Source organism: Alexandromys fortis, unplaced genomic scaffold (assembly GCF_014885135.2).
Source record: "Alexandromys fortis isolate MF-2015 unplaced genomic scaffold, M_Fortis_MF-2015_v1.1 scaffold_19, whole genome shotgun sequence".
Classification (NCBI taxonomy): Eukaryota; Metazoa; Chordata; class Mammalia; order Rodentia; family Cricetidae; genus Alexandromys; species Alexandromys fortis.
The window spans coordinates 16,480,259-16,492,356 of record NW_026067890.1 but is presented as its reverse complement, the minus strand read 5'-3'; the positions used below and the strand labels follow the sequence as shown (position 1 = coordinate 16,492,356).

Below are 12,098 nucleotides of genomic sequence, written 5' to 3'. Positions count from 1 at the left end.
CGGGCTGCCCTCGGGCGTATGTTTACTGATATATTGGGCGGGCAGAGGCTGCGCGCCCCTTCCCTTCCTCTCCTGTCTCCGCCGGCTACTCCACTGGAACCTTGGTTTCGTGAGTCTGGTTTTGTTATTAAACTTGTTCAAATACCTATTATCTTTGGTGATTATTAATCCGACCGCTGCAATAAAGTGAATTCAAAATGCTAGTGAGAATGCAAACAAGGAGGAGTCCTCATTCGCTGCTGGCGGGAGTGGGAAATCAGTGCAAATGCTTTTCAAACAGTGCAAATAGGGACTGGGAAGGCAGCTCAGAAGAACAGAGTTCAGTTCCCAGAATCCACATTTTAAAAATGTCAACCATGGTGGTGTGTGCTTGTAATCTAAGTGCTAGGGACACGTGGATCTCTGGGGCTTGTTGGTCAGCATCGTGGCCTAATTTATGAGGACTGGACAAGTAAAAGACACTATGTAAAAAAAGAGAGGGGGGAGAGAGAAGAGGAGAGGAGAGAAGAGAAGAGGTCAAAAGAGAAAGAAAAAGGTGGTCTGTGCCCGAGGAACAACAGCCAAGGTGACCCTTTGCCCACCATATGCACATACACATATACACATGCAAACACAGAAGACAAAAACTAGAATTATCCAGCCATACCATGCTTAGGCACACTCCCAAAGGGACTGTCTAGTCTCTGACACCGAAGTTGCACATACATGTTCATGACTGTTCTGTCAATAATGATTAGGAAATGTGGCACATATGCACAGTGGGATTTTACACAGCCATTAAAAATGAAATTATGAAAGTTTCATTAAAATAAACAAAGCTAGAAATTATTGTATTATTGAGATATTCTAGAGTTGGTAAAACAAATACAGCATACTCTGTCCCGTAAAGAGATTCTTGCTGTCAATGCTATGAATATGAATATATTCATATATGAGAGGGTGAGCAGGGATATAGGTCATGAAACCACAGGCGGGCTACTGTAGGAGAAATCTGTTCTAGGGAAAGAGTTTGAGGAGGATGGGTGATATATAAGACAGAATGTATGCAAGTAGAAAGGGGACTGTTTGGGGTGAAAGGACGCAAGAGAGAGTGGGGTGAGAAGATGGAAGAGGGAAACAGGGAGGAGGCTCAACCCCAACAAAAACTATGTATAAAACCTCTGTAACAGAACCGTTCCTTTTCTGCTAATTAAAATATAAACAGAAGTCATGACTGAACGGATTCATCTCTATCAACGTGTTAAGTATGGCTTTCTTCCCCAGAGAAAGTACCTTTGCGTCCCCACAGCTGATAGCTTTGCCACAAACAGCAAATAAATGATTAAAATGCCCGTGATTCAAAGCAAGTGTGGACTAGGAATCAGATTTGAGGCCCAGGTAAAACACAGGTGTTTTATTTCTGATCTATTTAGTGGGGGATTTTTGTTTTATTGTATGTTGCAAGGCACTCATATTACCAAACTACCTCGTCCATCATTTTAAGCCAGGGGAAGGGGCACTCTGACTGGTCTATCGTGGCTCCCTTTCCTTTTCTCTGAAAGCATTTATCTGCATTTCTGTTCAATACAGTGTGTAGAAATGAAGCGGAGAAGTAGGTGTCCCAGGAAGGAGTGCTCACTCAGACAAAGGGGGAAATCTTTCAAAGTGCGTCTACTGGGTATTCCAGAAGAATTGTCAGTAGTGGAAAAGTGAAGATGCTGAATTTTGCACCAACCTTAGTTAAAAATTAACCAGTACCCAGTGTATTTGACAGTCTCAGAGTGTAATATGGGGGCACGTTTACCATTTCATGGAAGAATTGTTCAGAAACAGGGAACCAGACCATAAATCTTCACTGTTTGTTTCTCCCCCTGAGGCTACATTAGTGCCTCAAAATTTTCCCCCTTTCTAGGAGGCATTAGGAGCCAGGGTAAATGTGTGAGTTTTGGAATTAGACAAAGCGATTTTAAATTATGAATCCATTGTGTATCAGCTGTGTATTTCAATTTAACATTTAGCCTTTCTGAACAAATTCCTGTTCCTCTCAAATTACATTCCAAAGATATAGCCCTTAGGATTTTTCTGCTAACACAATTAAATTACAAGATGAAGTGCCCAGATGATCTCAGGATATGGAAGCATTTTTTGCTTTATCACACTCTGCTCTACTAGAAGAAGAAGAAAAAATACATTCAGCTAATGCTAGATGGAAATCACAATTATAAAAAACATCATTATTTTAATTTTTTTGCAATGAAGATTTCAGATGGTTTTTTAGAAATATCTAGGGATTTCATGGTCTGGATGTCTAATGAGAAGGCCCACATTCTACACAGTATTATCAGAAGTGAAGGAACACTCCTGCATTCTTCTATTTGTGAGAAAGCATTTAAGACTGAGTGGATGGTATATATGTCCTTCCAGCATCTATCCCTGAAATTTGGTAAGAAAGAGACTGCTCAAATCTTAGCTTGTAGGAGGAGATAGAAGATAAAATGCAAGAAAACCTTTGCTATAAAGGGAAGCGGAAAACACGATTCGCCCCCAGGGAACATCAGTTCTCCTCTGTCTGACTCTTTTTTCCTGCTCACACACACACACAAAAAAAATATACTGAGAAATTTCAAAGTCACTGGGTTGAAAGCAAACTTTAAAACAGCCAGGGAGCCCTACAAAGCAATCCCTATTCTGCCCTGAGTTATGTAGAGAACAGCTTGGATCTTCACGTATCTAATCCAGTGTCAGAGCCAAGTCAGTACTCGGATTGTCATGAACCTTATATGAAGGCTGAGTGTGGCTTCTGCCGGCCACCACTGGAGGGGTAGACATTGCAACCCCAGATGTATCCCTTTGTTCTCTTCATGTCTCCTGGGGGTTGGGGACCCTCTAATGAGTTCCTTTGATCACTTAGTTTGATATTTCTGAAATCAAGTAGTGAAGCCTATACTAGGACCTTGCCCAAAATAGAAACCACAATTCAATTCTAAAAGGGGAAAAATGAATGTGATTATCCAGAGAAGGAGAAAACACCAATAAGCTTGAAGCTGTCTGAATTTTTTTTTTTTTGGAAGGGAGAATTTATTTTCTCACGGTTTGAAATTGTAGTCCATCACTATGGGAAGGTCACAGTGGCAGGAGCTTGAGTCCCCTGGCCAAACCAAACCAGGAAAGGAAACAGAGGACGGTTGTAGCGATGTGCTTTAACTTTCCGTAGGGCTCAGTTCAGCTCACTTAAAATACATCTGAAGACACCAATGTGAATTTTAAGCTCTAATCCTAAAGAAATCCACTTAAAATGTTCTACTTTGGATAGTTACTCCCATACAGCATCTTTATTGGAATGCAAGAGCTTGGTTTGTGGTGAAAAAAAAAATAAAAATAAAAACTTGCTGTACAAGTTCCCAAAGACTTAATGACATCAGGGAGTGGTCTGAGACTGACTCAGAGTAGATGAATACTAAGGCACCCTGCAAGGTTTTGGAAGGGCTTAGAGGGATTCCTCAGACCAAGTCCATCTTTGCAGTTGCTGTCTTCATGCAGGACATGAGTAGACATTGTATAGAAAGTAAATGAAAAATGAATAATCATCTTACTGATATTGTGATATTATATAGTGTCCTACAGCTTATTCCATCATTTTTCACGGTCTACTTTTTTCTTTAATTAAGGAATGTTTCACCAATCTGCATGTCATTCTTCGCAGGAGCCATGCCAACTTTTAATATCATTCCAATTTTATTATATGTGCTACCAAAGTGAGCACACAGTCTACTTTTTATACCTACTGCTATAACAACCCTAGGAAGAAAACGGCATTATTTAACAAATTTTAAAAAAATGCAGAGGATTGGAGAATTGAAGACTAACAAAAAACATTAAAGGAAGATAAGGGCCAGAAGCCAGCTCCTTGACTCTGAAAGTTGTGGTCTGTGCCATTGGGCTGTGAGGATAAGGAGGCCCAGTATCCAAGCTAAATTATAAATTCCTGAAGCTGTTTTTTGATCCACCCCCTTGAATTTTTCATCCAAGTGTTTTCCTTTCTTGCTGTATATGATGAAAGTGACATACTACTCGTATTTGTGATATTATCACTCAGGGTCAAAGGGAGACTCTTTCCTGGAAAGGATTATGACAGGATGGCTTTCAAATTATCATGCAAACATCTACTGCTTGCAATTTGTTTTTGGTTTTGTGGGGCTCCTATATTTTAAATAATAACTATTTTCAGGCAATATTTTAAAATTTCTGTTCGGTAAATATTTGGACAGAAAGTGCTAAGTCTCTCATTTTTGAAAGTTATCTCTGTCCCAGATTTGAAGATCATGAATTTACTCCCTATGAGTTAATGTGCTCTGTGCTCAAAACTACACTTAGGATTTTCACTTGGTTCTAGACACACTGCTAAAAACACAAAGAATACCATTGTCAGTTTGTCTCATTGGAAAAGCAGTCCAGTGCTTTCAACATGCAAAATAATTTCTTTAATATAACTATATTTAGATTTTAAAACTTTTGTCAAAAGATAAGCTACATAGAAAAAAAAGATAGTTATTGTCTAACAGGAGACCAAACACTCCATGAAAAATTAAGAAAATGAATTCTACAGGTTGAGATTGTTTTCTGTTTTTCTTCTAACTTTTATTTAAATAGGCAATAGGAAATTTGGATACATATAACCCCCAGTTTATACTGTTTAATGTTAGAAATAGCTAAAAAGGGAACTTTATCTGACTTTATCACTTACACCCAAGATCCATACAGGTGGCCTGTGTAACTATTGATCTCCTTCTGCCTTTCCTTTCTAGAGAGTAGATGAAATCAAGGGTACCAGGTCTGTGCTCCCGGACTGATATCCAAAGGAAGTGGCTATGAGGAATGATGAAGGACAATGCATAAAGATGTGTTTATAAAACAGAATGTTGGTGGAGATAATCAGAACTAGAATATGGAGGAATTATCCCCAAGACCAGCACTCAAGGTATCTCTAATAAATATTATGTTGACTGCCTTGGCAATTGATGGGCTTAAGAAGACAAACATGCCCAAAGTTACAGATGATGAATCAAGAGGAATGCTACTGACCAAGACTATGCATGATCGGGACTTGAGGTTAGCCTGAAAGGAATGAGGACATACAGAAAGCCTTGAAGCAAAAGAACTATCTGCAAGTATTTCCCATTTGGAAATGTCTGCATATGACATTAAGCCAATATAAATGGCGATAAGATGATCCCTAAGTTTCAAAAGTTGAAAACATTTTGAAAGTTTTGTCATGACATAATGGGGAGTCATTGTGGACATTTAGGAGGCCAAAGTCTACCAATACTAGAAATCATACAACAGTGGCCCAGGGTGAGAAAAATTGCTCCTGCATCCACACTACTTTCTATGTCCATGGACATTTTGATGTGTGGGGGAACTTTATGCACACTGAAATCTAACAATGGATTAGATGCTAAGATAAAGTTTTACTTTTAACTGTGTGCTGAATGATTCCTAAGAGCAGGTTATCCTAGGAATCTTAGAATATTGGGAATCAACCTACCTCAAAACCCAGCAATATTGCTGTTGAGCATATACCCAAAGGATACTCAACCATACCCCAAGGACACTTGCTCAGCCGTGCTCATAGCAACATTATCCATAATAGCCAGAACCTGAAAACAACCTGGATGTCCTTCAATCGAAGAATGGATAGAGAAAATGTGATGTATCTACACAATGGAGTATTACTTAGTGGAAAAATAAAAACAAACAATGACATCATGAAATTTGGAGGCAAATAGAGAGAACTAGAAAAAAATCATCCTGAGTGAGATAACCCAGACCCAGAAAGACAAACATGGTATGTACTCAATCATAAGTGGATATTAGACGTAAAACAAAGGATAACCAGGCTACAATCCTCAGTCCCAGAGAAGCTAGGTAACAAGGGGAACCTTAAGAGGAACACATGGTTTTCGCTGGAAAGAGGAAGTAGATGGGATATTTTGAGTAAACTGGGAGGGGGAAACAGAGGGGAGTGGATGGGGTTGGGAACATGAAAGATCAGGTTGGTTGAGTTTCGGGCAGGATGGAGTGGGAGAGTGGATAGGGGAGATATCTTGGTAGAGGGAGTGATTATGTGATTAGGGAGAGATCTGGTGCCAGGGAGGCTCCTGGGAATCTACAAGGATGACCCCAGCTAAGACTCCTAAGCAGTAGTAGAGAGGTGCCTGAACTGACCTTCCCCTATAATCATGTTGATGACTGCCCTAATAAGCATCATAGAGCCTTCATGTAGTACCCAATGGAAGCAGATAGAGAGATCCACAGCCAAGCACTGGGCTGAGATGGAAGTTCAGTTGAAGAGAGGCTGGAGGGATTATATGAGCAAGGGAACGGGTCAAAACCGTGATGGGGAAACTCATAGAGAAAGCTGACCTGAGCTTTTGGGAGCTCATGTACTCTGGACAGACAGCTTGGGAGCCAGGAATTAACTGCTCAGGTCCTCTGCATCTGGTTGACAATTGTGTAGCTTGGTCTTTTGTGGGGCCCCTAGCAGTGGGACCAGGACCTGTTCCTGATGGCTCTTGGTAACCTATTCCCTATGGTGTGATGCCTTGTTCAGACTTGATGCGGAGTGGGATGGGAGGGGAGAAGCTTGGTCCTGCCTCAGCTTGATGTGCCATGCTTTGTTGTTGATTCCCATGGGAGGCCTTACCCCATCTAAGTGGAGACCAAGGAGGAGTGGGTAGGAGGAATAAGGGGAAGGTGCGGGGAGGAAGTGGGAGGGGAGGGAGGGGAAACTGCAGTTGGTATGTAAAATAAATTTTAAAATGATAAAAAAAAAAGACATAAAATTACATTGTTTTGTTTGGAACTTGGCTGAGAGTTGTTCATAGCTTCAAGTAAGAAGGCCCATGATAGAAACACTGCTGATCACACACAACACACTAGCTACTGTGGCTGCTGTATTCACAATGGTTCCATAGAAATAAACATCCACACCTGCTTAGGTATCTTTCCTTTCCCATGCTGTGTCAGAAAGTCACAACAGTGTCTAAGGTCTCCTCACACCCTAGTAAACGGCCCCCTGTGATGATCATGCCTTATGGGCACGCAGCTCCCCATAGGGTCACAGTCACGTTCACAACTCCAAGCTCCACCACACTGGCCTTGGCTTCAAAATGACACCCAGACACATCGTCACTTTTAGTGACCACACCTTACATGTTCATAGCAAAACCCAAGTCCCCAGCATCCTTCTGTTTGCTGCTATGATACAGAGTACCAGCTCTGGCATTCACAGTCATCGATGAGAGTAAAAAGTCCAGAAAGATCCAAAGTGTGCCTTGCACGTCACAACAGTGGATAAGAACTAAACTTTTCGGCCAAACTGCACTGAAATTTACTCCATGACAGGAGCAGCCCATTTTCTCCATGGCTGTCATAGATTTCATGGATCCTGAGAAATCCAGCCATTTTTAGAAATCCCATGAAATTTACCTTTTCACTCGAATCCACATGAAATCAAAATGTTTCCCTACGAGTCCCCATAAAATTGACACATTTCCTCAGAAGACCCCATGAAATTATAAAGAATATTGCAGATTCCTTGCTCCTCATCCTTGTTGCACATCTTAAAGAGACAGGTCAAAGGTTGTAGAAATATTCCATTTTTTTTCTGATGATAGTCACCTAAAATCACGGCAAATTCCAAAAACATAGCAGCTGCTTAATAGATCAGTTCAAAGTGAAATAAACTTGAATCTATTTTGCATAATCTAAAAATTAGAAAGACCATGGGTAATAATGCAAAAACTGATAAAAACACGAAGTTTACCTAATTTATCCTAAATATTTTTTTCTTATTCTTCCTGTTCTACCTAGTCTTTAAAAACTGGGCGACAGTATATAAATTTTGATATTATTAAAATGTCTGGAGAGCCACTTGAAGTTGGGATGTTGGAAGAAAAGGCCACTCCAGCTATTTTCACACCAGCAGACTGCGCAAGAAATCAAAATCAAATTTCTCTCAAAGCAAAAGTCACACCCCCGCCCCTGAGTTCACAATGGGAACTGACGTCTCATAAGCCCTACCTTGTAGGGCGGTGTAAAAATCAGGCGCAGTAACAAATTCAAAAATGTAGATTGTGCAGTGCTTTCAAATGTAAAAGGAGGAAAGTGGCGCCCTTTACAGTTAGTGAGGAAAAATGATGCAATAACAACTGGAAAACACAGAGTTTTTCTGAGTGTATTGTGTGCATTCCAATTAACACAAAATTATTCCTCAGCTTTATGCCCTCACAAAGAAAGGTGAATATGGAAAGGATTAATGGGCATCATGGCAAAATAAAATAGATATGTAACTGATGGGTAGCTTTTCATTGGGACCATTATAAAAAAAGGAACACATGTATTTCATATTCTTATAGGAAAAAAAATCACCTCCCTGGTTTTTACCTATATCTTGACTCCCTCAGGATTAAGTCAAACAAGTTCTCAGTTCAAGTCAGCAAGGCCACACTTAAAATGCCATTTCCTGAATGTGAGCCAGCATTCCACTCAAAGGAGGAATTCTTGCCAGCAGATGTACCCTCCTGAAGGGGGAATGACCTCCAGAAATTCTAGGCTGCCTTTGAGTTTGCATTAGTGCTTTCATTTTTGAGTCATGTGAGTATTTACTCTTTTATTCGATTTATCCTCCGCCACCGCACATCCAGAGAGGTACTGGGACTGCCCACAAAAAGCAGAACAATAAAGAGATTTACTCCAAGCTGCCATCTAAAAATGTTAGCGGCATATATAACCACCCCCAAAAGACAGATGCGACGACAGAAAGGAAAGAGTAATTTAGCTCGTTCTGGGATTTGGAATGCTGATTCCGATCCAGATGGGAGACATTGTGCTGTCCTGGTAAAAACATCAGTGTAGGAAGAAAAGTGCTGCTCCCAGCTCTCCACTAGTGTTGATTGGATTCTCCCTTGGGTTAATCGATCTACAGCTAAATTAGCATCCTCTGTATTGCGATAACCTTCCAGGCTCTCCAACAGTGCACAGCGGACAGACTATAGGGTTGAAAACCCAGCAGAGCAGGGTTCTAATCCCAATATTGCTGCTGAATATAATGTGACCACCAGTACCTCATTAAATCTCTTTGGGGTTCATCTTCCTTATCTGTAAAATGGGGACAGTAATCTCTTTTCTGGCCAATTTCCAGTTGTATAAAACTTACAGCATGTTTCTCCTAAAAAATGCTTGCACCTGCCTAGGCTTTTCTCAATTGGAAGTTAAGTGGGGAACGCCTCCAAGTAGTAACCTACAAAGGGCTCCTTAGTGATTTCGAGGATCATATTTGGAAGTTTAAACCTGTCAGCAAGACCATCTTCAAACCCAATTTTGTGATGGTTTGTCTTCACTGTCATATTTGCTGGATTTAGAAGCACCTAGGAGACTGGCAAGGCACAGCTCTGGGTGTTGTTTGTGGGGATTTTCCAGAAACAACTCAGTGAGGAAGGAAGACCTACCCTGGATGTGAACATCACTCTCCATGGTCCTAGGACCTGGGCAGAACAAAAAGGGCAAAGAGAGAAAGCCAGCAGAGGGCCAAAATTCCCTTTCCTCTACTTCCTGCTGCCTTTATGTGAGCTACTCTGTTCGGTCACACACACACACCCTGATATGATGACAGAACTCTCTGAAACCATGCTCCAAAATAAATCATGCTTCCTTTAGTCTTCCTGTCTGGTAAATTGCCACATTGGTGAGAAAAGTAGTAAACATATATATTTAATATAGATATTTCATATTTAAATTATATCTCAAGAAAAGTTCCCCAACTTCCTTTCTCTGTTTCTCTCTCTCTCTCTCTCTCTCTCTCTCTTCTTTCTCTCTCTCCTACTTATACTTAATGAAACTCTTGTGGTGGTTAAATAAGATTGGCCTCAAGAGGCTCATATATTTGAACGTTGGGCATTAGAATGCATGTCCTTGTTGGAGTAGGTGTAGCAGTGTTGGAGAAGTGTGTCACTAGCAGTGGGTTTTGGGGTTTCAAATACTCAAGCCATATTCAATGTCTCACATTTCCTGCTACCTGCTCATCAAATGTAGAACTCCAGTACCATGTTTACCTGCATGCAGCCAGGCTTCCAGCCATGATGACAGTGGACTAAACCTCTGAATCTCTAAGCCATCCCCAATGAAATGCTTTCCTTTATAAGAATTGTTATGGATAACCATAAGGTATCTCTTCACAGTAATAGAAATCCTAACCAGTAGTGCAAATCTAATTGGTCTTAAAAATAAAAAACTCAGATTCAGATATCAGGGCAAATGCTGAAAGATCAGTGAAGTAAATGATCCAGCCACTAGAGAGACCTTTTACCTCTACCAAATACTCAGATGAAAGGTGATGATCCTGTCTCTATAAGTCCTCAGATTGAATGGGGTATCCTGTGTCTACAAATCTTCAAACCGAATGCCTTGTGCTCCCTTCTTGTCTCTTCTGGCCTTATCTTCCTCTCCCTGCTCAACCATATCCCTTCCTGTCTCCACCTACTTCATGCTGGTATTAAAGGCATGTGATTCCCAAATACTGGGATTAAAGGGAAACCACCTCCTGGCTCTGTTTTTGTGGACTGGATTAATCTACATTAGCTCAGGATGGCCTTCATCTCATAGAGATCCCTCTGCCTCTGCCTCTACCTCTGCCTCTGTAGAGTGCTGGAATTAAAGATGTGTGCTACCATTGCTGGCCTCTATGGCTAACTAGTAGCTTAGCTCTGCATTCTGATCTTTAGGCAAGCTTTATTTGTTAGATCACAAACAAATATAACCACACTAACTAATAAAGAAGCTGGTACTAGAAACTGGGGTATTGTGATAAACTGAAACATATTTTCATTTGAAATATGGAAAACTTTGGAACTTTGAACTAGAAAAGCAATTGTTTACTTTAAGTGGGGTTTAATTGGCGGTGCTAGTAGGATCATGGAAGTCAGTGGAGCTGAGGGTGATTTGACCTGTGAGGGTCTAGCTCAAGAAGTTTCAGAGGAGAAGAATGTTAGTATGTGGCCTAGAGACTGTTGTTGTGTTATTTTGGAGAAGAGCATGGCTTCTTTATGCCTTTGTTAAAAAATGTGATTGTATTCATTTTTATTTACATATTTAAACTCTGAATTATAGTTAGAGATAGAGAGAGAGAGATAGATAGAGAGAGAGAGAGAGAGAGAGAGAGAGAGAGAGAGATAGAGAGAGAGAGAGAGAGAGAGAGAAAACAAGGGAGGGAGGGAAAGGAAGGAAAAAGGGACAAATTCACTTTATATTCACTTTATGTTCTTAACCTAGTCTTGTTTTTAAGATAAATTTTCCAGCACAATCAGAAACAATCAACCCAGCATCTATAATATATGCAATCACTACATTCCCTTCCAGGCTTTACAAGGGAGTTTCCCTTTCCTTTAAGGGCTCATCAGGATTAGATCTCCGTCTGTGTTGTGTCTGTTGAGTGCTCTATCTGCACCTTAAGGAGGCTCCTTCACAATCTTGAGGCCCTTTCATCCTAAGAAACTCCATTCTTGTCTATGGTCATACCACCTGAACGGGCCTGATCTCATACAATAAAACTCTTTCTTGAATTATGAAGATTTGCCTGCTTCCATTATGAATTGGTCACCTCTGTTCCTGTGTTATATTTAAACCACATCACCCTTACACATGTCAACAGTCAAGCCTGGACCGACTAGATGTGGTCATTCACTGGATATGTAGTTATAATTTTAAGATTGGTTAGCCTTTTTTTCTTCTTAAGTAACTGAAAGTGATTTTGTAATCATAAAATTTACCTAAGAAATAGATGCTAAAAGTATCTTTCACAGTGTTCCTTTAAGAAACAATAGATTTATCTTTCCTGTGGCGCTAGAGTGTTCAGACCATTGAAAATATTCAGAGTCACTGTTCTAAATACAGCAGTGGTTTAGGCAAAGAGGCAGAACATTTAGAAGGAATGAACATACTTCTCTGTCCAAGGCTTCTTGGAGATGTTTAGAGTTAGGGGTAAGCTACCATATCTTTAAGCTGCCATTTCACTTTTCTATAGTTACAACAAATCATCACGTCTATTTTGACTATAGACCCAT

The 12,098-nt window shown here is 40.4% G+C and overlaps 1 long non-coding RNA gene and 1 other non-coding gene across 5 annotated transcripts in view; both read right to left on the bottom strand.

Moving 5' to 3' along the window:
* The window catches only part of LOC126512067 (uncharacterized), a 254,250-nt gene that overhangs the window by 134,746 nt on the left and 107,406 nt on the right, over positions 1-12,098 (bottom strand). The gene's annotated exons all lie outside the window — the stretch shown is intronic.
* On the bottom strand, positions 3,639-3,742 carry LOC126512453 (U6 spliceosomal RNA). Its single transcript, XR_007595055.1, has one exon. It is a non-coding gene; the product is annotated as a U6 spliceosomal RNA (small nuclear RNA).